Source organism: Solanum dulcamara, chromosome 6, assembly GCF_947179165.1.
Source record: "Solanum dulcamara chromosome 6, daSolDulc1.2, whole genome shotgun sequence".
In the NCBI taxonomy this organism is placed as follows: domain Eukaryota; kingdom Viridiplantae; phylum Streptophyta; class Magnoliopsida; order Solanales; family Solanaceae; genus Solanum; species Solanum dulcamara.
In genome coordinates this window covers 60,410,555-60,437,831 of record NC_077242.1, presented here as the reverse complement: position 1 = coordinate 60,437,831, position 27,277 = coordinate 60,410,555, and positions in this window count along the sequence as shown.

The following is a 27,277-nucleotide window of genomic DNA, read 5'->3' as shown; positions in this document are numbered from 1 at the left end:
TCTGCCGGGCCTATTCGATAAAGAGGATTAAAAATGGGTTGAATACCGAGAAGAAGGTTTATGCAAAATTCAAATTCCCTTTCGAGAAGAATACCTAGTAGATTATCGAGAAATACATCCTAAAACTCATAAACAATAAGGACCGACTTTAGAGTAGGGGCTTCAGAATTAGTATCCTTAACCCTCACAAGATGGTAGATGCAGCCTTTGGAAATCATTTTTCAAGATTTAAGTCATGAAATAAATTTACCTTTGAACACATAATTACTACTCTTCCATTTTAGGACTAGCTCATTAGGGAATCAGAACTTAACCACTCGGTTTCTACAATCAATAGAAGAATAGAGTGCATATAGCCAATCCTTACCGAGGATAACATCAAAATCAGTCATCTCAAGCTCAACTAGATCATATAGAGTAACTTTATGAAAAACTAAAATCGGACAACTTCTATAGACCCTCTTAGCCCAACCGACTCACCTACGGACTATAAACGGAAAAAAGGCTCTAATAATATTTCGGGGATAACATCAAATCTCATGGCCACATAAGGAGTAACAAAAGATAAATTTCCACCCGGATCAACCAAATCATAAACATCATAGTGAAAGACCCATAACATACTGGTAACAATACCGTGAATCTCCTCCACCTCTTGCATACCATGAAGAGCATAGAATGGATTATTGCGTTGACTACCCTTTGGTTTCACTTGAGCACCTTGAGCAACTTGGACTCCATGGGATACTTAGCGTTGAGGACAATAATATTTCACCTTACACTTCTTAGCATGATGACCAGGCTTACCATATCGATAAAACACATTCAAACTCGCTAAACACTCACCCTTGTGGTTCCTACCACGCTTCTTGCATACGGGGGGTAACTTAACCAATAGGAGCACCTCCTTGAGGCGTAGGGTTAGTCATCCTATATTTTTCAAACCTTGGAGTAGTATAATTTGAAGATCCTTGACTGGAGTACATTTAGGAAAAATGAGGACTCCCACCACTTTCAGACCTAGAATGAGAGGAATCACTACCATCGGTCCTTGCCCTTTTGGAATTCCTAATTTTCTCCTTTAGCTTCTCACTCTCTATTTGCTCCGCATAGGTCATAAGTCTAGAGATGTACATTTCCTAAATCAACATGGCCGTCTTAAACTCTTTAGAAACTATATCTGACACACCCGACAAAAACTTGCTCATATGAGCTCTTGGGTCGGCCACTATGAATAGAGCATATTTCAACAATTGGGTGAATTTGAGGGAATACTCCCTCACACTCATACCACCTTACTTAAGGTTGATGAATTCTTATTTCTTGGCCTCCCTCAACTCCAATGGGAAGAAGCGATCAAGAAACACTCTTTTAATCCGCCTCTCTAGGCCTCTCACTCTTTCATTAGTTAAAAAAATACGAGCAACACCCTTCAGTTGATAAGTAGCCAGCTCTTCCCTCTCAACCAGGCTAACCCCCATAATATCCATAATCTTGTGAACATATAAACAAACTCTTGTGGATCCTCTTCAACCTTGGAACCCCAAAACACCGAAGGATTCATCCTCATGAAATCATGAACTCTTCTTGCTACCGTACCCACATTTGGTTTCATAAGAGAAACCACCTAATAATTTTCTTGAGCCTTGGTCTTAAGAAAGAACTTGAAAGGCTGCTCGGAACTCGGCATTGGAGACTTGGTCATTCAAAGGATCTTTGGAGCTTGTTTGTCCTCTTCAACCATATTTCTTCGAGCGGAGTATCTTCATGGAGGCATTTTCTAAAAGAGAACAAGCGTTAAAGGGAAATACTTTGAGTACCACTTTACCATACGACATAGATCATAAAACAAGTGAGATTTTTCTAGGAGTTTCATAGCCTCCTATTCATAGATGTGGCGTGCTTCACACCAATGAACAAGACTCTACTTAACGCGGCATGTTAGACTCCCTAGGACACTCCTAAACCTTATGCTCTCATACCAAGTTTGTCAAGACCCCAGCCTAGTGCCTAGACATGACACGTTGATTAGGATTACGAGGGATCCCAACCAAGTCATCTTAGCATACATCGCATACATAAGGTAAAGAAACTTAACAAGATAAGAAGAAGTAACAACACAAAAGTGAAGTCTAAGATATAAAAATACTCACTAAGTGTCCAAAATAGACTACATCAAAGTAACGTCTAAACATTCCTCTAAGTCTATGCTTGATGGGGGATTAGGAAAAGCTCCTAGCTTACCCGAATCATAAGCCGAAATTCAAGGTAGCAATGTGAAAATAAAGTCATGTCCTCGATGGAATGAGGACCCACCAACTTTGAAAACTAAAGCAACTCTAGCCACGAATAGGATGGTCTTCGTCCGCTCCTAAATTATGAGACAATGTAGGCAAACTATGTGTTAGTACATAGAAGGTACTATGTCTGTGAGACATGCATGAATAAGTAAAGGAACATGAGCAATATGATATAGGATGCATGACCAACATAATGAACATGAACAAAGCTTAAAAGCATTTGAAAACATATGGTCAATGCATCATGAAACTTGGTAGTAAATCTTATAGATTAACATTTAACTTGTGTGGGATAAGACCTTTAACCGACATCTTAAGACCATGCAAGCTATAACATGAAATCCGATGTAATTCCCATATCAAAAAGAGAGAGACTACTTGCCAAGGTAGACTCCATGAGAAACAACTTTAACTCAATAGCTATATGTGGATCTACTCGCTAAGCCATGAAGGAAACCTACGGGGGAAATATAGTTTGGGACATTAGGTTCCTACTATGATTCCGTTGGGTAACTAGCTGCGTTACATGGCCAAACCCCAACTAGAAGTCCTCTCAGTACTTAGTTAATATTCCAACGTAATTCATTAATACATGATCATAAATATATAAGGAAAGATAGTAACTACCTATCAATCCATCTTTATAAAACATATGAAGAGTAGCTCATCAACTTTAGTGATTCATAGAAATCTATAACTTCGGTGAGAATTGTCCTTATCACCATCTTAAAAAATGATTGTGTGAAAATTTTACTTATCACACCATAATAGCTATCTTGGATTATAATTTATCATTATCATAACTTTCATCATCAAATCATAATCGTAACTTCATTCGTGAAAAATTTCTTTAAAAATCATTAAACTCATAATCAACTCATAAAAATCATCTTTAACTTCATAATCATAATTAGAAATATCTTTATGAATGAACATTCATAATTAAACTTAAAATTATGTAATTCATGTGGAAACATGCTTAGAATAATCATTGATAACAATTCAAAATAAATTTAAAATAGCCCACTACAATTCATCATAACTAGGGTTCATAAACAATTTGATATTGAAGACTAACATTGAGAAAACTTTGGGAATCCATGGGTGAAAGAAACTCATGGATCAATCCCCATATACCTTGATTGAAATCACTTAGAATTTGAGAGGAAAACTTGATGAGAATTGAAAACCCTAGCTTGTAGTTTGGAGAAGAACCTTGAGAGAATTGTGTTCTTGCCTTAGAGAAATTTGAAGAGTTATTTAGAATAGAGGGAAAGTTGAAGAATTGAAATTATATAGACTTTGAACTTATCCATAAAAGTGTCTAAGTTCATTGAACAAAACTTGGGAAATGACACGAGCACCCTTCATTAAATTCTGAAATTTGAACTTACGAAAGGCCTTCTATGAATCGTAGAAGTAGTGATGAGTCATCAAGATGACTCGTCCTACATATTTTGGAAAAGACCTGAAATTTTCTTATGAGTCGTTATTATGACTCGTCGTTACGATTAAGAGTTATCATCTTAACTTGTTATGCAGGTTTTAAAACCTTCAAGTTTGAGGGTGTGAAATGAATCATTCTTATGACTCGTCATCATGACTACGAGTCATAATATTTAGTTATAGGACTCCTCTTGAGTTTGGTTCTGGAAAGTGCTTGAAAGGTCACTCTACGACTCACTCTTATGATTTGTAGAAAGCTCTACAAGTCATAGAGTGACTCATAAACATTAGGTCAGACCAAATTTTAGAATTTTCTCCTTGGTTCTAACTTTTCAACTTCCAAGGTCTTACAATAGGTTGATCACTTGGAGCTCCTCCTTGAGTCTTAGGGTTAGACACCCTATCCTTTTTTGAACTTAGGTGCTGGAGTTTTTGAAGATTGTGGGCTGGATTACTTTTGGGAAAATTGAGGACGACCACCATTACCCTACTTACCATGAGAGTATCCATCACTTTGGTTCGAGTCCTCTTGGACTCTCTTCTAGACCTCTCTTTCAACTTCTCCTCTTCTATTTATTCATCATGTTTCATAAACCTAGAGATGTCCATCTCTTTGATTAGGATAGTAGTTCTATACTCTTTCACCACTAAGTCCGAGACACCCAAAACAAATTAACTCATTTGAGTTCTTGTGTTGGCAACTATGAAAGGTGCATATTTTGATAACTTAGTGAATTTGAGGGTATACTCCCTTGCACTCATATTACCTTGTCACAAATTGATGAACTTTTGTATCTTGGTTTCCCTCAGCTCCAAAGGAAAGAAGCGGTCAAGGTAAGAACTCTTGAATTCTTCCTAATTAATGGGAACATTATCTCTACCTTTTTCACCCTTATATTGGTCATACCAAACTTGTGCAACTCCCCTGAGTTGATACACCGCTATGTATGCCTTCTCCATTGGTCTAATATCTGTAATATCCACAATCTTAGCAATGCCCTCAATGAATTCTTATGGATCCTCATCCACCTTAAAGCCATAGAATTTAGGAGGGTTCATCCAAGTAAAATTACGAACTCGACTAGACACCATACCCACATTTAGGTTAATGGGAGCTACCGCATCTCTATTGACTTGAGCCACCATGGCTTAAGAAAGAACTTGAAACATGGCCCAAAATAACCCATAAGAGACTTGCTTATTCAAACGGTCATTTAGAGATTGAGGAGCTTGTTGCTTCTCATTGACATTTCTTCTTGCAGGGGATCTTCTTGGAGGCACCATTCGGTAATCACAAAGAGAAATTATTAGAAAAAAAGCCTTAAAGCTCAACTCTATTGCATGACATACGAATGATGAAAGGAGTGAAGTTTCCTAAATACCTCATAACCTCATATTTATAGATATGGCATAATTCATACCTATAAACAAGATTCTACTTGACGTGGCATGTTAGAGTCCCTAGGACACCTTAAACCGTGTGCTCTGATACCAAGTTTTTCACAACCCAAGCTATGCCCTAGGTGTGACAAGACGATTAGAATCCCGAAGGACCCCAACCAAGCCTCTTAGCATTTTATACATGAGCATACATAAAGTAGTTAAGACATAATAAGAATCATCATAAAAGTGGAATAAAAATCTAAACATAGATATCTTGATAAAAGAGAATCAAACTCACATCCAAAGGAATAAACAACATAGACTTCATTACATCTAACATACCTCTACTAGTCTAGATGGGGGCCTATGACAAGCTACTTGCTCACTCAAAATATAGAAGTAAACGTCATAAAGAGAAATGAAAGATAAATGTCTTATCCTCGAATCATGAGGACCCACCAATAATGAGAGAATATTATAAAACACTAACAATAAGTGGAGTATGCGTGAAGATCATCCAAACCTACATTATGATATAATGTAGGCAAAAAGTATACGTTAGTATGTGGAATGCACTAAGTATGTGAGAATTATGCATGATCAATGATAATAATAAAAAGTCAAGATAAAAATGTGAGCACGACCAATTTCTTAAAAACATGAGTAAAATAACTTGAAAACATTTGAGAATCATAATCATGTGGTCAATGCATCATAAAACGTTATCGTAAGCTTATAAATATAGCATATACATAGGTGGATATTGACCTTAACTGACATTTAAGACCATGTGAGCTATAACATGGAATCTGATGTAACTCCCACACCTTGAAGAGAGAGGCTATTTTTCAAGGATACTCCGTATCATAAAATTAAAATAACATGCGCTATAAGTGGATCCACTAGCTAAGCTATAAAGGTACCTATAGTGGCACATAGTTGTGGAACTAAGGGTTGCTACTAGGGTTCCCTCGTGGATCTCCATCACAAAGTTTGCTCGGTGCTAATTAATCCCAACAGAATATATAAAACATAATCATTAGGAAAGGTAAATCAACCAATCCAATAGTATGAAAATATAATATAAGAATAACTTCTTGAAAAGCATGATCATAACTTGAACTTGTAGATACTTACCTTTCAAAGCATTCAAATAATCATAACTTGCATATTGTGAGACAACCTTTCACAATTCATGGTTTTATGCTTAAATCATTATGCATAATTTTCATAATTATTCATAAATTATTCATAATTCTTTGATCATAAATGCAAAACTTGAAACATGAAATTCATGGCATAATACTCAGTCATTGAAAACCTTATTCATAACATGAAATTTACCACAAATCACACATTGATCAACTATTGCAATTAAAAAAATCATAATTGAGTTGACCCATATACAATTCTATCAAAATCCTAGAATTTGGAGAATTAAAATTCATAGAAAGAGAGTAAAACTAGGATTTTGAAGAATTGAAATTTATAGAAAGAGAGAAAAACTTTGGGACTCTACGGATAAAATAGATCCATGAATGAATTTCCACATACCTTGATGAATATCAACTTGAAATTTTAAAGAAAAGCTTTGAACCCTAGAACCCTAGCTTGATGAAAAAGAGTCCTTTGGGAGAGAATCCTTAATGCCTTAGAGTGATTTTGAGAAAATAAGAAGGAATGGTGGGAATGTGAAGGGTCTAGGTAGGTATAGGCTTAGTATAGTACCCCAAAAATGTCCAGGTGCGTATCTAAAATAATAAGAAAAGACCAAAACACCCTTCATTAAAGTCTGCCAAACTAACCCACAAGAGGATGCCTACGGATCTTAGGTAGTCTGAGGGCCCATAGGTGCAGCTTGTTAAATACCCCAACGCTTGGCCAAAAATCCAAAACTTAGTACCTATCCTACGAGTGGGGTCTATGGACCATTAATTCTTCTACTGATCATACGGACCCCTCGTCCTAACAACCTCTCAAACTCTAAAAATCTGAGTTTCTGAACCTCAACCTACAAGCCGCTTCTACGGTTCATTCAAGCATCTATGGACCGTCCTTCTTGTTTGTAGGAAAAGTTTCAAAACCCTGAGATCTCCTAACTTTCAGGACCCTTCTACGATCTCTTTATGGGTCATAGGACGTTATATGGTCTGTAGGACTACTTCGTAGGTCGAGCCTATACTTAATAAAGTTTTCAACTTGTTCTAGGCCACCTACAATTAGCCTCCTACAGCTCGTAGGACTTGCTACGACTTGTAGGACTTGCTACGGCTCGTCAATTTGGCTCGTCCAAGACACTAAATTTTTTCCAAGTGCTGGATTTCATACGAATGCCTTCCTACAGCCCGTAGAACTTTCTATGTCTTTAGGTAGGCTCGTAAGAACCTGCAACAATAGTTTTCTTTAACTTTTTCCTTACACCAATTTCTTTTGTTGGCCTTCCAACTTCTGGGGTCTTATAGATATGATTGACAAAATAATTCTGTAATAATTATTGTGAATTTGAAGACTACAATTAAGATGGTTTGACATAATAAAGACAGGTTGCTTAAGGAATCATGAGAATGAAAAATACTTCAATAGAGACCGAACTTTCCACTACAATATTATGAAATGAGATTATTAAACAATAATTGATATCAATTATAAATTTTATAGTGCAGAATTAAAAATTTACTTGGATTCAATCTTTAAATTTAGAAACGATACCAGTAAGCAGAACATTCATGAGTGAAAAATAGAATGGGTCACCACAAATTTACTATAAATTTGGTATGTGATTTTTAATGATTCAGGATCAACTCGGATGACTATCGATATTATGCATAGAATTTTGCATTTACATCTGATTGAATTGCTCATGTTATGTCAGGTGGCTTGAAAATATATTATCAACATCTTTATAATTAATCAGATTATTGAGTTTTTTAGATGAAATTGATACTACTTTATTGATGGAAACTACAACGATAATCTTAAAGAGTTACAGTAATAGTAGATGACATGTTCATATATGAATAGATATGAGAAATATTTAAAGAAGGTAAGTTGTTCTCTACAAATTTGGATTGAGAATAGAATTATTGAAATAGTGGGTGAAGCATACCATTTAAAGGTTTGTATGAAATTAGATATTAGTTTCCAACTCAGTTGCTTCAACTTGATAAAACAGAACTATCATGCCTAGAATTAATGCAATCGACCTTGGACAAGGTCAATTCTTGACAAAAATGCTTAGAATTTGCTCATAACAAATAAAGATCCTTTTGAGGCAAAAAAATATGATTCAAATTTGCGATGTATGATAATATATTTTTTAAGATTTTTTTATACTAAAAATGACTCTAAAAGATGTGAAAGAAGGATTTATAGGAACATGATATTTTACTGGTACAAATTAACAATGAATTACGACTAAAACAATCTAATTATGATGACTATAATAAGTTTTAATAAATCGATTACATTCAAAACTATTATTATGATCTAATAAGATATTACGTACACAAACAGTCCAAATATATGAGAGTCAGTTATTTGAATTTTTTTTGATTTTGAATAGCAGAGACAAAATCTTATGAGCTAAACTAAAAGAGGATCTGACAGTTAGAGTAGACAAACGGTACTAGAGATGTAATTTTATTTGAGAGTGATTGCATGATACATACCATGGGTATTTGCAGTTGCTCAAAAAATTGATATTTTTTGGTTTCGTTCGAGAACGAATAATTATTTAAGTGCTAGATGATGTAATGACCTGCATGATCATTTTATTTTTTTAAACTAATTTTCCTAGTTTGAACCATCCCTTAGCTTCATTATATTATTTATGACTTGTTAGTGGGTGATTTTAACCTTTGATTGAAATTTTGAGGTTATAAAAAGCTAAATTTGACGATGATCAACTTTCAATTAAAATGACCTTTTATCAATGATTTATTTATTCTAACAGGTACTAAATGCGTTTTATGATATTTTTTGCATATTTGATTTGTATTCAAATGATCTCTAATTAATTTTGGGTGCTTGTTCAAAGATTGGTGTTTAGACATTGTTGGTCTTAAATGATACAACCTGAAGAAAATGAGCTTCAATGATGTTTTGATCAAATTATTAGATTCGTATCATCTTTTTTATCCATATAAAAAAGGAATCGTCGCATTTTAAGTTCATATAAGAGAGTTCACGAACTCTCTCCATTTCTACTGTAGCAAATACGCCCTCAAAATATAGCCGTTACAAACAACAACAACTCTGTCGGAATGGCATCATCGCCGCCGACAGAACTTCTCAAGCCACCGGATCAGTCCAGAGAACTATCCAATCTTCGACTAAGCAAAACTCTTCAAGAATCGTCTCAATCGGACATCCAAAGCCCCGGGAATATTGAAAAACCAGACGCGATCACTGAACGAGAAATCGATTCTAGCTCCAATTCTGTGAATTGTTTTGATAAACCACCAATTGAGAATGTTAGAACAACATCTCAGCTACAGCATATCCGAAAATCAAGCAATTTCAGCGAGGCAATCGAGAGAAATGAAGCCGCGACTGTCCAGCGAAACTCCGGCGAGTCGCCGGCCAATCGGGATGTCTTTTGTACGCCCGCCGATGGTATTCAAGTTGGCGCACCACCTGGGGTTGGTTTCCCACCTCAGTGCACCCCTCATAGTAAAAGCCCAGCCCCAATAGATGACGGAGTCGCCGGCACTCTACTGTTGAACCTCGACGCCGGAGTTCCGGTGACATTCGAACTTCAAGACCAATGCCAAAGTGTAGAGGAGCTCAACACGAATACAACCATACAAAAATCTCCATCAAATTCATTACCAATCTTGTCAAATATCAGTTCAAAGGATTCAGGCGGCTGCAAGAATTCCGGCGGCGGCGGCGGCACTGCGAATGTCGACGAAAATATAAATTTTCCAATGGGTTTTGACCGCGATGCAACGAAGAACACAGAAATCCCAAAAGACCCATTGAATTCACTCTCTAACGATTCGAATTTGGGAATTAGGGTTACGCTTCCACTGGCCGGAGGCGGCGAAGCGGCGGGGATCCGATTCAGAAATTGGCAATGCCAAATTGTTCAGAATGATGACAGGAATCCAACCATCCAAAAAGCCCCATCTGGTAAGGTCTCGAACCCGTCGAATTTCAATTCTGAGGTTTCCAATTTGACAATACATGCTGACAGTGGTTGCGCCGGAGCTCCGGTGACCGAAAAAAATCCTTTTCAATTCAATGGTACTCCCCAGCATCCAAATACACCTCAGGAACAAAATTCTAAGGAAAACGACCATCCCACCATTTCAAACGTTACTGCTAGTGTTAGAATTCCTCAAAGAATCACCGGAATCACCACTCCGTTGAACGCCCAAAGCAATTCTATAAACCAGAACGATCCTCATACCAATACGAACATTTTAAACCAAAAAACACAATTTTTAGATACCCCGAACTCAAATTCCAAAATTGCAACTCCTACCAATAGACACGAAAACAGTGAATTAAGGTCCGACACTGTATTAGTTAATCATGCCACTAATTCGGACACTCCTTGTACCTCCAATGGTCTCAAAACTACCAAACACCCCACAGTCTCAAACTTTCCTACCATTTCATCCAATTTTGAAAAATTCGACCCTAAAATCACTAAAGTACCTATAGTTTCCCTAACCCCCAGTGCTATACCTCCAACAACTAAACCTCCCAACAATAAACCCACCACTACTAACCACCCCCCTCCGCCCATCATAATGCAATCCTTAGCCACAAGACTTAGGATTAGACAAGTCGGTACCGAAACTAAAATAGACCTATCACCTCCGAAAAGAGCTACAAAACAGGGATGTCCGGCCATCATGTTTAAGAGAGATGATTACATGATTAAGATGGCTGAATCCTGTAAGTATACACTCATAGGCAAGTTTTACAGCCCTATGCCCAAGATGGAGATTATTAGAAAGAAATTTATTACCCAAACTGAACTAAGGGGCAAGGTCAAGATTACCCACTTCAACTCTAGACACATATACATTGACCTTGATAATGAACATGATAGAGCCACCATTTTAGATAGCAAGCGTATGTACATTGACGGTGTCTTTATGCGGTTTCAAGTTTGGACCCCTACTTTCGATCCAAATTATGAAACCCCCATTCTTCCCGTTTGGGTCATACTTCCGGAGCTCCCATGGCATTGCTTCCATAAAGAATTTGTTACGCTCTTGCTTGCGGACGTGGGACAAGTGTTGCACTTGGACATGGCCTTTATGCAAAAGACAAGGGGGAGCGTAGCAAAAGCAAAAGTCCAAATGGACATCACAAAGCCTAGAATCCAAAGTGTTTGGATTGGATTCGATGAAAATGATGATCCAAATGGAGAAGGTAGATGGCAGGACATCGAATATGAAGATGTCCCCCTTTATTGTGCCTATTGCAAACACCAAGGCCATACTCCTCTTGCATGCCCCATCAACAGAAGAGATGCAGAACGCAACAAGACCAAAGACAAGGAAGAAGAGCTAAGCAAAGATGCGTTGACAAAACACACAGGTATGATCTCTACTCCTATTGTCTTAACTAATGCTGTAAGTTTCAGGAAACAGGTACCACCAGAAATATCTACCACCACATCTCAGGAAGAAAGAGGCAAGGCTAAGGAACAATCAACCAATACAAACAAGAATCAAATTTCAAATGAACAATGGGAAACCCAAAAGAAAAGAAACTTCAAAGGTAAGACCCAAACTATGCAGAACACCCAGAAGGTACAAGGAAACACTCATCAGGTATATAAACCCACCCAAACCAAGAATACAGGTACTGATGCAATTCATGGACATCGCGAGCGACAATCAGGTATTGACTCAATGCTCCCAATCCCCTATGGCTCCCCGAACATTACTTTTAATGTATTGGCTGATTCTGAAGTTGATGGAGGAGAGGATGGTATTCAGGAGAAACCAACTAACCTGCAGGATGGGGTGTCCAGTGGGGGGGATTTGTCTCATGTTTTGCATGAGAACCCTATGGTTGACCCTATGAATGACCTTAGAGCCCCTGCTACCACTTCAAATATTCAACACTTTTCTTCCAAGCGAGTGGACAAAATGGACTTTGTCAATGCACAAAAGTTAGGGTTCTCAGTTACTCCTAATCCCCCGCAGGAAAATCACAAGAATGATGCCCCTATTCAGTCCCAAAACCTGCAGTTACTGGGACAGGGTGTTGCTGTCTCTGTAAAAGAAAATTTACAGGTCTTGGGTGCTATTTCACTCTCTAACTTGAAAGAAAAAAAGGTGCAAGCCCTAGCCCCTAATCCCATACCATTCCAGCACCACAGACATGGTGAGAGTCACATTAAAAATGCTCAAAAATACCAACACCATGCCTATAACTTCAGCACATTCTCAAGTGATCCAACCCCTAGTCCTAGTCCCAACCAAGTGCAAGGACCTGCACCTGTAAGTGGCCATATTTCCACTCAGGAAATAGGCAGTTCCTCAGGCCATTCTCAGCCTCATAATCAGCAGATCTTGAGCCAGATTGTACCTTCAGATTTGCAAGAAATATGGCATGATTTGGGAGTTTCTGAAGCTGTCATCTCCAATGAAACTAGGCAGGCTGTAGGTGCTAATTCTGCTGTTCCTTGGAAGGAGAATATGCAGCAAAATATGGCCAATCAGGTTTTAGAAGGTGGTCCAGCTCCTAGATTGAAAGAACAAAATTTTCAGCCTATGGCCCTTACACTTACAACTTTTCAGCACCAAAAACAAAGGGTTGGTCACATTGAGAGGGCTGAAAATGACCCAATTAATGGCTACAGTTTCAGCACAACCTCAAGTGACCATGTGCCTAGTCCTTGTTCCCACCAAGTGCAAGTTTCTATCACCAAACAACAAGACATTTCCAACACTAATGATATAGAATTCTCAACTAGTCCTAGTAACTTTAAAAATCTAAGGAGAAAGAGAGCTAGAAAGAAGAAATTAGAAAAGCAAAACGAAGTTTCAACCTCTACCACTACAAACACTGCTGCTGATAGAGTTGAAAACGATACCATTGGTAAGGTGGTTTCAAACTTTTGCTCTAAGTATGTCCTCCTAGATCAGAACACCCCAATTAGAAGCCCAGATTTTGGTGGTGAAGATCCTCTTAACCTTACCCCTTTGAATATTCAAGCAGCTCCTCTTATGCAACCTGAAAATGCCATCAACATCCTATGCACTTTTAAGGAGGCTCAGATCTCAGCTCCTGATAGTGATGATGAATATGGTGTTATACACTCGGAGGATGAATACGACAAAGACTTTCAAAGTGAGGTTGGGTTAGAGGATGAAGAAGAGACTGTTGAACTATCAAATAGTACAGCTGCACCTTCTAGGATCACGACTAAAATCACGAACGATGAAATGAACCAACTAGCTAGTGAGCAAGGATTATCACCTACAGGGGTTCACCACAATCCTAAAATTACTACTATTCATGCTCCTAGTAACAGACCAAACACTAGGCTCCGTAACCTTAGATCCCATCAATGATTAGCACAATTATATGGAATGCTAGGGGAATCAATACCAAAGGCGTCATAGATAGACTTAAGTCGCTCACACATATCCACCAAACGTTCATAATCTCCATCCTAGAACCTTTCTCTAACAATGTTCATCTCCAAAGCTTTGGAATCAACCTTGGTATGGATAGGTCCGTGTGCAATCCTAATGGTAAGATTTGGATCTTCTGGACACAGGATGTTGATTGTAAAGTTATCGACGTTGACGACCAACAGATAACTTGCGAGATGAAACATGTAGAGCATCAAAGTGCATTTCTCATGACATTTGTTTATGGAAAATGCAAAGATACTCTTAGAAGACCGCTTTGGGATAGGCTTATGCATCACGCTTCCACTAACCTTCCATGGTGCACAGTTGGGGACTTCAATGTCATCACCTCCACGAATGAGAAACTAGGTGGAATCCCTTACAACATGAACAAAAGCTTTGAATTCATTAGCGTTATTGAAGCATGTGGCCTAACAGATTTGGGGTATCATGGCTCAGACTACACTTGGTGTAATCAACGAGATATGCATAAAAGAATATGGAAGCGACTCGATAGAGCTATGGTGTCCGATAACTGGTTAGCCGCTATGCCTCACACTTCAGTCACCCATCTCCCCTCTACTGGTTCTGACCATAACCCTCTACTTATAGAAATGAATGAAAGACAGGATTCCACTATTAAATATTTTAAATTCTTGAACTGTTGGGTGGATAACCCTACTTTTGTCAAAACTGTAGAGTCCTGTTGGGACAGACCCATGACAGGGAACCCAATGTGGTCCTTTCACCAAAAAATGAAAAGGCTTTCCTCCACACTTAGCAAATGGTCGCGAGTGGAATTCGGCGACATTTTTACCAAGGTTAGGGAATATGAAGAACTAGTGAAAATCGCCGAAGAAAATCTGATAGTATCCAATAATGAAGAGAATAGGATGCAATTGCATGCTCTCAACTCCGAATACATCAGATTTCTTAAAATTGAAGAAAACATTCTCAAACAAAAAACTCAGCTACATTGGTTCAAGGATGGAGATGTTAACACTAAGTATTTCCATGCTTTAATCCGTGGTAGGAGAAGGCGACTATTCATTCACAAGGTTACTAACGAAGAAGGGGATTGGATTCAGGGCGACGAGCACATTGCTAGAGCAGCTTGCGATCATTTTCAGCAAATATTCACAGGTGATCAATCTCCGATTCCGGAGAACATCTTGAATTACATTCCTAAAATAATCACAGATGCTCAAAATGAAATCCTTCAAGCCACGCCTACCATTGAAGAATTGAAACATGTGGTCTTCTCCATGAATCCTAACTCTGCAGCTGGTCCAGATGGTATGAATGGAAAATTCTTCCAAACTTGCTGGGAGATTATTTCGGAGGACCTACTAGCAGTCATTACTTCTTTCTTCGGAGGGTATGCTATGCCTAAATTCTTTTCTCATGCTTGTTTGGTCTTGCTCCCTAAGGTAGATCACCCCAACACACTCTCTGACTATAGACCCATTAGTCTCAGTAACTTCACCAATAAGATCATATCAAAACTCATTAGCCTCAGGCTTGCACCGATTCTCCCCGTTCTTATTTCTCCCAATCAATCTGGATTTGTAAAAGGAAGAAGCATCTCCGAAAATATCATGCTAGCACAGGAGATTATCCACGATATCAGAAAGCCCGTTATTGGTGACAACGTGGTTATCAAGTTAGACATGGCCAAAGCATATGATAGAGTCTCCTGGTCTTATACTTGTCTGGTACTGAGAAGGATGGGCTTCGGTGAGACCTTTATTGATATGATTTGGCGAATCATGTCTAACAATTGGTACTCTGTTATTATTAATGGATCTAGACATGGTTTTTTCCATTCCACCAGAGGGCTCAAACAGGGTGATCCTCTTGCTCCCGCTCTATTCATTTTGGGAGCAGAGGTGCTTTCCAGAATGCTGAATAGTCTTCATAATTACCACTTCTATCATGGTTTTTATATGAAGAAAAGAGGCCCACAAATTAACCATTTGAGTTTTGCGGATGATGTTATCATCTTTTCCTCCGGAAGGAGGGAAATTCTTCAAATTATCATGAAGACCTTGACTCTGTATGAAAAGACATCGGGGCAGCTTATAAACAAAAATAAGAGCCACTTCATGATGCATCCCAATGCACTCCAAGACAATGTGGAAACGGTGAAACAGGTTATGGGTTTCACTCAGAAGCATAGTCCCATCACCTACTTAGGTTGTCCTCTGTACATTGGCAGGCAAAGAGTCATGTACTACACGAACATGGTCTCTAAGGTTGTCAACAGAATTAGAGGGTGGCACTCCAAAATCCTCAGCTACGGTGGTAGAGCTACACTCGTGAAATACGTACTTCAGTCGCTCCCCATTCACCTTTTTTCGGCCATTACTCCCCCCCGTACTACTCTCAAACAGATTGAGAGAGTCACCGCTGATTTTTTCTGGGGGTGGAAGGATAACAAGAAAAAATACCATTGGGCTTCATGGAAAAAACTTTGTTATCCATATGACGAAGGAGGTATTGGGTTGAGGAGAACTATAGATGTGTGTAAATCTCTCCAGCTCAAGCAATGGTGGATCTTTAGAGCTAAACCAACGTTGTGGGGTGAGTTCCTTAGAGCCAAATACTGTCAGAGAGCCAACCCCATCAGAAAAAAATTCCATTCTGGCCAGTCGCTTGTATGGAAACACATGATGCACAACAAACACATTGCTGAACCTCACATTCAATGGAGGCTTCACTCGGGTTCGTGTTATTTTTGGTGGGACGATTGGCTAGGTATTGGCCCCTTAACCAACTATAGGCAGGAATTGGGAAACGCAAGCAACGCGAGGGTGGCTGATTTTCTTATAAATGGGCAATGGAACATCGATATGCTAAATCAGTTGGCACCAGTGCAACTCGTCCCTCTCATTACTTCTTCCACATTTCAGATGCAAGAAAACACACCCGATCAGGCCATTTGGAAGCCTAACACCAATGGGAACTTCACATGTTCCTCGGCATGGCAGGTTGTCAGGGAACACCGGACCAAGACATTTTCCGACTATTACACTTGGCACAAAAACATCCCCTTTAAATGCTCTTTTTTGTTGTGGAGGGCTTTTAGAGGCAAGCTGCCAACGGAGGAAAAGCTAACTGCATTCGGCTATGATTCCACTCCATGTTGTTGCTGCCATATTCCAGGTCCGGATACCATAGAGCACATTTTCAGCACTGGCCAATTCGCTAGGAATATTTGGCGCTATTTCTCAGATTCCCTAGGCATAAGGCATGAAGCCACACCCCTCAAACCTCTTGTTATGAGTTGGTGGCTTCGCAATTACCGCACAGAAGCCCACAAACTTATCCTTCACTCCACCCCAATATTTATATGTTGGAATTTGTGGAAGAATAGGTGCGCGAGCAAATACGGGGGGAAGAGTTCTAGTTTGGCGAGAGTGAAATTTGCAATTTTCAAGGACATCTCAAATCTCCTTAGAGTCGCGTACCCCTATATCCATTGGCCCTCGAACTGGATCCACACCATCTCCTGTATAGATAAGTGTACTCATGAGATTAAGATCACCCAAGTCTCGTGGATTAAGCCACAACTAGGTTTCGTCAAGCTGAACACTGACGGCAGTGCGTTGGGTAATCCGGGGCCAACTGGGGGGGTGGAATCTTAAGAGATCACATGGGTAAATTCATCTTCGCCTATGCCATACCGTTAGGGGAGGGAACCAACAATCAAGCCGAACTAGAGGCGGCAGTTTATGGGCTTAAATGGTGCATTCAAAAAGGCTTTCAGCACGTTATCCTAGAAGTTGACTCGGAGTTGCTCACTAAATGGATCAATCATCAAACGAAACCTCCGTGGAGCCTTCACCAGGTAACTCATGACCTTGTTGTTATTTCCAAATTATTTGCTTTCTTTTCTTGCAGGCATGTATACAGGGAGGCAAACTTCACTGCGGATGCTCTTTCCAAGCACAGTCACATTCTTACCACTCCAGGCCACTACACCACCCTCCAGCAGCTACCTCCTGGTACTCGAGGATACTACATGCTAGATAGAGTCGGCCTGCCCAGCTTCAGACGGAGGAAGACCAAACGGATTAAAAAGCCTCCATGATTTACTATTTCATTTTGCACTCTTGAATTGAGCACCCAATTACAGTGTTCCCCCCTTATTTATGCTTTCCTAGTTTCTTTGTGTCGAGAGGAGTCCTCTCCTTTAGGTGCATAGTTTCTAGGTTTTCTTTTCATGTGCATGTATCGGGAATGAGTTGGCTGACCTTAGTAGGATGGCCGGCTTATGAACCACCATAGGATTGGAGGTTAGGTTTATGCCCCCTCTTTGTATTTTTTCTGTTTTATGTATAATACAGCTTGGGGGTGAGCGGCTTAACCCCTGGCCGCGCACGAGAGGTGGGAGCCTCGTGTAGGGTCTATTCCCCCCATAAAAAAAAAAAAAAAAAATATATAAGAGAGTTATGATCATTTAAATATCGAAAATATTATTATTGTTGGTGCAATCACGAATGCGAAAACGAGTTCGTATCTACGAAGCAACAAGTGCAAAAATTAGATTGCAGGTGAAAAATCGCAGGTACAAAAGGAGAACCACATGTGCGAAATCGTTGGTGCAAAAACTTGACCACAAAAGCACCAGTCGCTGAAACAAAATCTCAGATTGCAATTTTTTTAATAACATTCTAAGAGCTAGGAAGCTCTGATTGAGGCAATTTTCAATATGTTTTTCTTGTATATATATTAAATATGTGATTCTTCCTTTATTTCATTCATTTTTCGTGCCTATCTATTATCTACTATATTTTCATGCTTTAATTCACGAACTTGATGTAAAAGTTGTGATTTTGAATTTCAAAGTTATAAAATTATATTTTTATAATTTGGGATCGATTCAAACTCCATTATCAATGAAATTTCTTATTTGACTTTTTTACCTTATGTAGCGACTCGGAAGGTCATTTTTTTAATTTTCACAAAATGACTGTTTATCTGTCTTGATAACTGTCTTGAGTCATATTTGAAAAACTTGTGAGGCTGGTTTAAAAACTCTTTGAAAAGTTGTGATTTGTTGAAAGTTTTGAATTTTAAGAAACTTAAGTTATGAAATAGTAGTTTTTGGAGTCTATCGGAGTTTTGAGTCTTGGAATGAAATTCATTAATTCCATCAGCTCCAAAAAGATGAAATTGGTTAGAAAAGTTATCGGTTTCATAATTGAGTTTGTATTGGAGATTTGAGGCCCTAAGTTGGAAATTGTTGAGATTTTGATCTTGGAGTTGACTTTGGTCAACATCTGGAGTTCAAAAATTTAGAATAATTTTTCGATGATTCCACTGGATATGGAAGGTGATTTTAGGCCTATAAGACCCTGTAAGATGAAGAGTCGAACGAAAGGAAAATCTCAAGAGAAGACCACTGATCCCAAGTCTATGAGTGGGTCTACGACTCGTAGGGAAATTTACGGGTTGTAGAGGCAAGGCATAGACAAGGGTTCAGGGTTGGAAAATTTGTTAAGGCACAAACTGGGTTTACAAGTCCTTTGGACGACTCATAGGGAAAAAACGACCTGTAGAAATGAGTTGTAGAGAAGGCCTCGAACCCTGCAACACATTGACCTTCAGAATTCACTCTACAACTCAATAGGGTGAGTCGTATAGGGGAAGACGACCCATTAAAACATGTCGTAGCAAAACTTCAGAGGTTACCAATTTGCAAGTTTTTTATACCTACAAGATGAGCCATTTTGACGAGCCGCAGAGAGGACGACGAGCCGTAAACATGACTCATAAAAAGAGTACTGAGGCTCAATTTTCAGGCCTTTCTCAGGACCTGTTTTCACGCCTCGGGAGGGTACCCTAGACGTAACCGGCATCCGAAGGCCATTTCTGACCTCCGAGCGAATCACCTGGTCCAGTCACACATTCATTCAATCACATTCTCTTAGCGGAAACTCAATTAATGAAATACTATTCACAATATGGGGGCCGAAGGCCAAACATTTATCAACCCAACAAACAATTATAATAAGACTCCTCAAAATAACAGTTCAACCTCTCCACACTCCAGTCTATGAAGCTTCTATCAAAGTCTAAGAGGTGCCAATGACAAGTCCATGGCTACCAACAATCAAAATAAAGGAAATGGCAACAAAACTGTACAAGAAGGCTCAACATCCTCTGGAAACTAGGAGGACTCACCAACTAGCTGATAGTGTATGTGGATCTTCAACGGAGCACCGGTTGATGATCTCTAGTACCTGTCTCTGCATCATGAAATGATGCAGGCCAAATGGCGTCAGTACATGGAATGTACGAGTATGTAAAATGGCCGAATACAATGAACATCAAGGAAGAATCAATCAACTCGGGAGCTCAAATCAAAAGGAATAACAACTCAATCAAAAGTCCTAAGTCTAAACAAGAATATGATTTAGACGGGACAAATCACATACAATTCAACTCAATCTGACTCAGAGTACTATCAAGACCTATTTGGGAGTTTCTCTTACCCGACAACCATCACTTATGAGCCAGTGAAAGTAAAACAAACCGACGTTGTTGCTGCGTCCGTTCATACTTTTCCAGGGTATGAACGAATCAATCAATCATGGATCCAATCCAACCATGTCCTATAATGTCAGGACAAATCTCTTGGGGAAGCATCCGACTTTAACGGTTCCATCCCCCCTACGTTTGGCGACGCAGTTATTGGGTTCGAGTATGGACTATACTCTTGCCCAATTTGGTGCTCGATACTCCTCCCAAGACTCAATGCTCATAAAATTCCATCCAATCAACTCAATCAAATCACATCGACAAGTCTCATTACAACCTTGTCAACTCATCAACTCTATCACAATCAAATCTCTTCCAATCATACTATCCGATCAATCTCAATCATATCTTCAAAAGAAATTTAAATGCACATATATAGCAACATCTAGATATAATCAATCATTCCCTCCATCCATTTGAGAAATCTTTGAGACTCATCACAATTTCAAGACCTTAAATTGACATTTTATAATAAACAACATTTTAAAGAAAATAACATCCTTTATCATAATCTACATAGTTAAGAAGATCAATAAAACATATTTAACAACTCATTTCCATCAACTCATACTCGCATAAGGGCTCATTTTGGGACTTCTTAGCTCAACAACATCAACACATATAGAATCAAATAAATAGGGGACAAAACTCATTCAAACATAAACCATACCAAGAAACTCCATTTTCAATGAACATCTAACCTCAAAGCAAGAGTAGGGCACATGGGTGGACTCAACCCATGTTTTGGATAGCCTTACATACCTTAGTGAAGACTTGAAGAGAACCTTGTGGTTGGGTCTTCAATGGAGAACTCAAACCTTGAAGCTCTTGGAACTCTTCTTGTTGGAAATGGGGAAAAAGAAGAAGAAGAAGAAGAAGAGAGAGAGAGAGAGATTTCTAGGGCTTTTAGAGAGAGAGAGTGAGGGATTGAAAATGATCCCAAAATGGCCTAGGGTGATACATATATAATTTGGGACAATTCCCAAATTGCCCCTTCTTAAAAGTTCTGAAAAATAGGCAAAAATGCACCTGGCGCGATAGTGGCGCGTCGCGCCATTGTAGTGCCAGGCCAATTACGCCTAAAAAACCTGAATATCTCGTAGTAGCGCGCTACGCCAAGGACCAAACTACTGAGGCACATTCTTGGCGCGATAGTGGCGCGTCGCACCCTTACGGCGCCAAGGCCAGTATTTTCTGGGTTCTAGAAATTGGCTTGAAAAACCCTGCACACCTTATAGTGGCGCGTCGCGCCAGAGCTCAAACTACTGAGGTATATTTCTGGCGCGATAGTGGAGCGTCGCGCCCTTACGGCGCCAAGGCCAGTTTTCCAGCAATTGCAACCTAGGCCTGAAAATCTCTGTTGTGCTAGTTTATCTTAGGATCGCTATATCTTTCGACACCAAACTCCAAAAATTACATTCTTAGCGGCGTTGGAAAGAAGACTCGACGAACTTTAATTTGATGGGTCGTGGGCCACCCAGATTGTCGTCTATCAAAATATAGGGTTGTTAGAAGTCAACCCCTCATGCGAACTTCTCCTTAAACTTAGCCACGACGAATCCTCTTGGATTTGATTTGATCCTAGGGGTCCTTCATGACCCCACATCACCTCTAATGCTGCTATATTTCTCAACAACTCATCTTACTCACGCGAATGCTCCACAATACTCGAGTCCGACCCTACCCAAACACAAGAAGGGCCCGGATCTTAGGGAAAAATTTTGAGGGGTGTTACACCTGTAGGATGAGTCGTAACAATGACCCATCATCATTTATACGATCTATAGACCCTATCCATAGATTTTCCCGATTAGAATTTTAATGAGGGGTAGTTTGGTATTTTTCTAATATTCTAATAATGTATGTAGATATTTTAAGGGATAGATTAATTACGAATGACATCCTATATACTCCTAAAACTCCTTATTTTCCCTCATAAATTCCCATACAAATTTTAGACTTCTCTCCCAAGGTTCCTCAAGAGTTCATCAAGCTTTCACAAGGGTTTCTTCAAGATCAAGTTTCCTCTATCAAATTTAAGTCCAAATTCAATCAAGGTATATGCGGATTGATTCATTAGTTCCTTCCACTCATGGAGTCCAATGTATAATTCAAAAATCTCATTACTTTTGAACTTCAATTTTGATGAATTATGTTGGGCTGATTCAATTTTGTGTGTAATCATTATGAGTATATTTTTACGTAAATCACATGATTTCAAGATGAATTATGAAAGCCCATGCATGAAGCTATTCTATATGATGAATTTATGAAATTTTGACCATGGAGTCATATGTTTTCAAGGTATTCTTATGGTTATCAATCAAATTGATTTTGTATATGAGTTTTCACTCTAAATTCAAGTATGAATTATGAACACGAATTATGATCATGTTTCAAATTATGATTTTCATGAAAGTTATAGAAAAAGGTTACTTAGGGCCCTATGTGGTGACTTAAGGTCTAATGACATGAATTATGTAAGTATGATTTGTAATGTGGAAGGACAATACCATCATTGCACTTATGTTATAAAATGAGCTACTCTATGAATTACGAACCTATGATCATGTTTATGATATGTTAACTATGATTACTATGCTATGTATGTATTTCGTAGGATTTGACTTAGCACCGAGTGGACTTGAGGTAGGGGGCCTACCAAAAGCCTTAGTAGCAGACTCATGTCCCATAAACTTTGTGCCACCATAGGTTGCCTTCATGGTCTAGCTAGTGGATCCACATATAGCATATGTACATTACCCACCTAGTGGGGTAGAATCTACCTTGGCAAGTAGATTCCCCTTTTTCTTTATAGGGGTAACATCAGGATTCCATGTTATAGCTCATATGGTCTTACTATTGGTTATGGTTCCTATCCCACATATGTATATGAGTATTATGAGACTTCATCATACCCTCGTTTGAGAATATTTTGATGAGGGTGTTGGGTGTACTAGATGGCCTTTCTTAAGGTCCGATTATTCGTGATCAGGTGGGTCATCCACCTGCATTACCCGCACTAGCTATTACTGTACAAGTTACACATGAGGTAGTCCTGCTAGTAGATGATCAATATTTTTATGAAAGGTTTCAGAAGATGAAACCACCTCAATTTCAGGGTGGTAAGAGCAAGGACACTCACGAGTTTTTGACTTTATGCCATGAGATGCTAAAGGTAGTGAGTATTGTTGATACCTGTGGTATTTGTTTTGTTGTACTATAGCTCTATGGCCCCTCTACCCTCTAGTAGAGTAAGATGTGTTATCCAGTTCTTTTTAGGATTGCTTCATCCCTTAAAATGTGTGTGAGGAGAGCCGATTGAGATTTGAGGACTTGACACAGGGTAGCATGTCACTAATTAAGAGATACGTTCATGTCAGATATTTTGACATGCTATGGCTTTGATTTTGGATTAAGCAGAGATGGTTCGTAAGTTCATGAGAGGATTGACTTTCTCAATCAAGTCCTATGCATTTAGATCAACCCATATGTAGGTCTCCTTCCAGCCCATAGTGAGCACCACTAAGAAGACGGAGTTGATAGTTCAAGAGGAGTTTAGGGACCCCAAGAGGGTCCATACTTTTGAATTGTTGCCTCATATAGAGGCAGAGGTTCACACAAATGTGGTGTTTCTTACAAGCATAATAAACCTGTATATGTATCCATGCCAGCAGCTAATAGTGGGAAGATGTCCTATGGTTCTTACAATTTTGGTCGAGGTGGCTAGGGTAATTTATTTGGTGCACAATAGCAGTCATCCATAGCAAGGTCTTCTTTTGGGTGTAGAGATCCAGGACATATGATCTGTTAGTGCCCATTGCAGACTCATTTAAGACCCTATCGGACTTACTTAGCTGCTCCGAAAAGAGATTTAGCACCTATGGCCACGGGTTGCAGTATAGGTCAAATAGGTAGAGGTGATAGAGCTTCTGGTAGTGGTGCTATTGTTTAGCATAGAGGTAGAGGTATTGTTCAGATTGGAGGTGGTAGAGGTCCCAGTGTTGTGCTTTTTCAGGAAGACCCAAGGCTGAGGCTTTAGATAATGTCATCACAAGTATTGTCCTTATCTGTCATCGACCTAAGTTAGTGTTATTTGATCCAGGGTCTACCTTTTCTTATGTGTCTACTTATTTTTGTTCTGGGTTTGATTTGATATTTGATCATATACCTGTGCCCGTACATATTTTTACACCCATAGGTGAACCTTTAGTGGTGGATCAAGTGTATCGATCCCTTCTTGCTTCTTTGGCTAGGTATGAAACTTGGGTAGACATGATTATCTTGAGGATGGTAGATTTTGATGTTATATTGGGTATGACTGGTTCTCTCCTTATTGTGCAGTTCTTGACTGTTATGCTAAGACTTTTACCTTAGCGATGCCTGGTTTCCCAAGGACTGAGTGAAAGGTACTACTAGTTCTTACCCTAATAGATTTATTTCTTTTATTCAAGCTCAGAGGTGATTAATAGAGGGTGTTTGTCTTATTTAGCCTTCATTCAAGGTACTAGTGATTAAGAAGTTTACATTTGTATTCCGTACTGGCCTTCCAGGTGTTTTTTCAGATAGGGACATTGATTTTGCTATTTATTTGGAGCTAGGCACTGAGCTTATTTCCATTGCTCCATATTGTATGACTCCAGCTACGTTGAAGGACTTAAAGGATCAATTGCAAGTCTTGTTGAGCAAATGGTTTATTTGGCCTAGTGTGTCACCTTGGGGTGCACCAGTCTTGCTTGTTAAAAAGAAAGATGGGTCCATGAGGATGTGCATTGATTATAGACAGTTGAACAAGGTAATTGTTAAGAACAATTATCCTCTTTCTCGTATTGATGACTTGTTTGATCAACTTTAGGGAGTGACACTGTTCTCTAAGATTGATTTGAGGTTCGTCTATTATCAACTCAAGATTAAGGCATCTGATATCGGCAAAATAATATTTCATACTCGTGATAGCCTTTATGAGTTCTTGGTGATGTCTTCTAGGCTGACTAACACTCTCGCAACATTTATAGGCTGATGAATGGAATGTTATGACCTTACTTGGATTTTTTTTTAATTCTATTCATTGATGACATCTTGGTATATTCCAAGGCTAAAGAGAATCATGTTCTTCACTTGAGAATAGTGCTACAGAGATTAAGGGAGAAAAAGTTTATGCAAACTTCTCCAAGTGCGAGTTCTAGCATAAATCAGTGGCTTTCTTGGGACACGTAGTGTCTAAAGAGGATATTAGAGTGGATCCATCCAATATTGAGGTAGTCAAGGGCTAGATGCGACCTACTTCTCCTATCAAGATTTAGAGTTTTATGGGGTTGGCAGGTTAGCATAGATGATTCATGCAGGGCTTTTCTACTATTACAGCTCCATTGACTAGATTGACTCAGAAGATCATGGATTTTCATTGCTCTGACAAGTGTGAGAAGAGCTTTCAAAAGATCAAAACTTTGTTGACATTGGTTCGATGTTGACTCTATCCGAGGAGGGTGTGGTCTTTACCGTGTATTGCGATGCTTTCGGTGTCAATTTGGGTGGTATGTTAATGCAAAATGGAAAGTTATTACCTACGATTCTAGACAGTTGAAAGCCCACGAGAAGAACTATCCCACTCATGACTTAGAGATGGAAGTGGTGGTAATTGTGCTTAAGTTATGGTGACACTACCTTTATGGGGTGCATTATGAGGTTTTCACCGATCATTGGAGTCTTCAGTACATTTTCAATCAGAGAGATCAGAACTTAAGGCATCGTAGATGAGTTTAGTTTCTTAAGGACTACAATATAACCATCTTATATCATCCCGAGAAGGCCATTGTAGTGGCCAATCCTTTGAGTAGGAAGACTCCTAGTATTAGGAGTGTCGCTGTGATCAGAGTCTTATCTAGAGATGTTCAGAGGCTACCCAACAACTTTGTCCAATTGCGAGTTTTGGAGGAGGGTGATGGTTTGATTGCTTTTATTGAGGCCTATTCTTCCTTAGTTTAGCATATATGAGAGCGCCAATTTGAGGATGAATTTTTTTTGTCTCATTCGAGAAAAAGTGTTGAGAACTGAGGCCAGGGAGGCAGTACTTGATTTTGATGGTGTTTGGAGGATCGGAGGCTGGATTTTATGTGCCCAAGGTGGGCAATTTCATCATGTTGATTTTAGAGGAGGCTCACTATTCTTGATAATCTATTAATCTAGGAGCAATGAAGATATATCATGATTTAAGCCAGTATTATTGGTGGTGTAGTCTAAAGAAGGATATCATAGATTTTGTGTCTACATATTTGACCTATCAACAGGTCAAGTGTGAGCACCAGTGACCTGGAGATGTTAAGGATTCCTATTCCTACTTGGAAGTGGGAGCGGATCACTATGAATTTTATTAAAGGTATATCTACCACCTGGGTGGTTATACTTCTATTTGGGTGGTCATTGGTAGACTGACCAAGTTTGCCCATTTCATACCAATTCGAGTAAGGTATACAATGGAGAAGTTAGACCAGCTTTACATTAGTCAGATAGTCCGACTTTATGGGGTGCCTATTTCCATTGTCTCAAATTGAGGTTCATTGTTCACTTCTCACTTTTGAAGGGCCTTACAACATGGTTTGGGTACTCGGTTAGATATGAGTAAATCCTTTCACCCTCAGACTGATGGCCAGTCCGAACGGATGATTCAGGTGTTGGAGGACATGCTTCAAGCATGTGTAATTAGTTTTGATGCTCAATGGGATCAACATTTTCCCTTAGCAGAGTTTGCCTATAAAAATAGTTATCATTCCAATATTTAGATGGCCCCATTTGAGGCTTTGTATTGCAGACAGTGCAGATCTCTGATTGAGTGGTTTGATTCAGCTGAGATGGACTTTTTACATACCAATTTTCTTATAGATGTCATGGAGCAGGACCGTATGATTCAAGGTAGATTGTTGAAACCCCAGAGTAGACAAATGAGTTATGCAGACTAGAGAGTTTAACCCTTAGAGTTTTTGGAGGGTGATCATG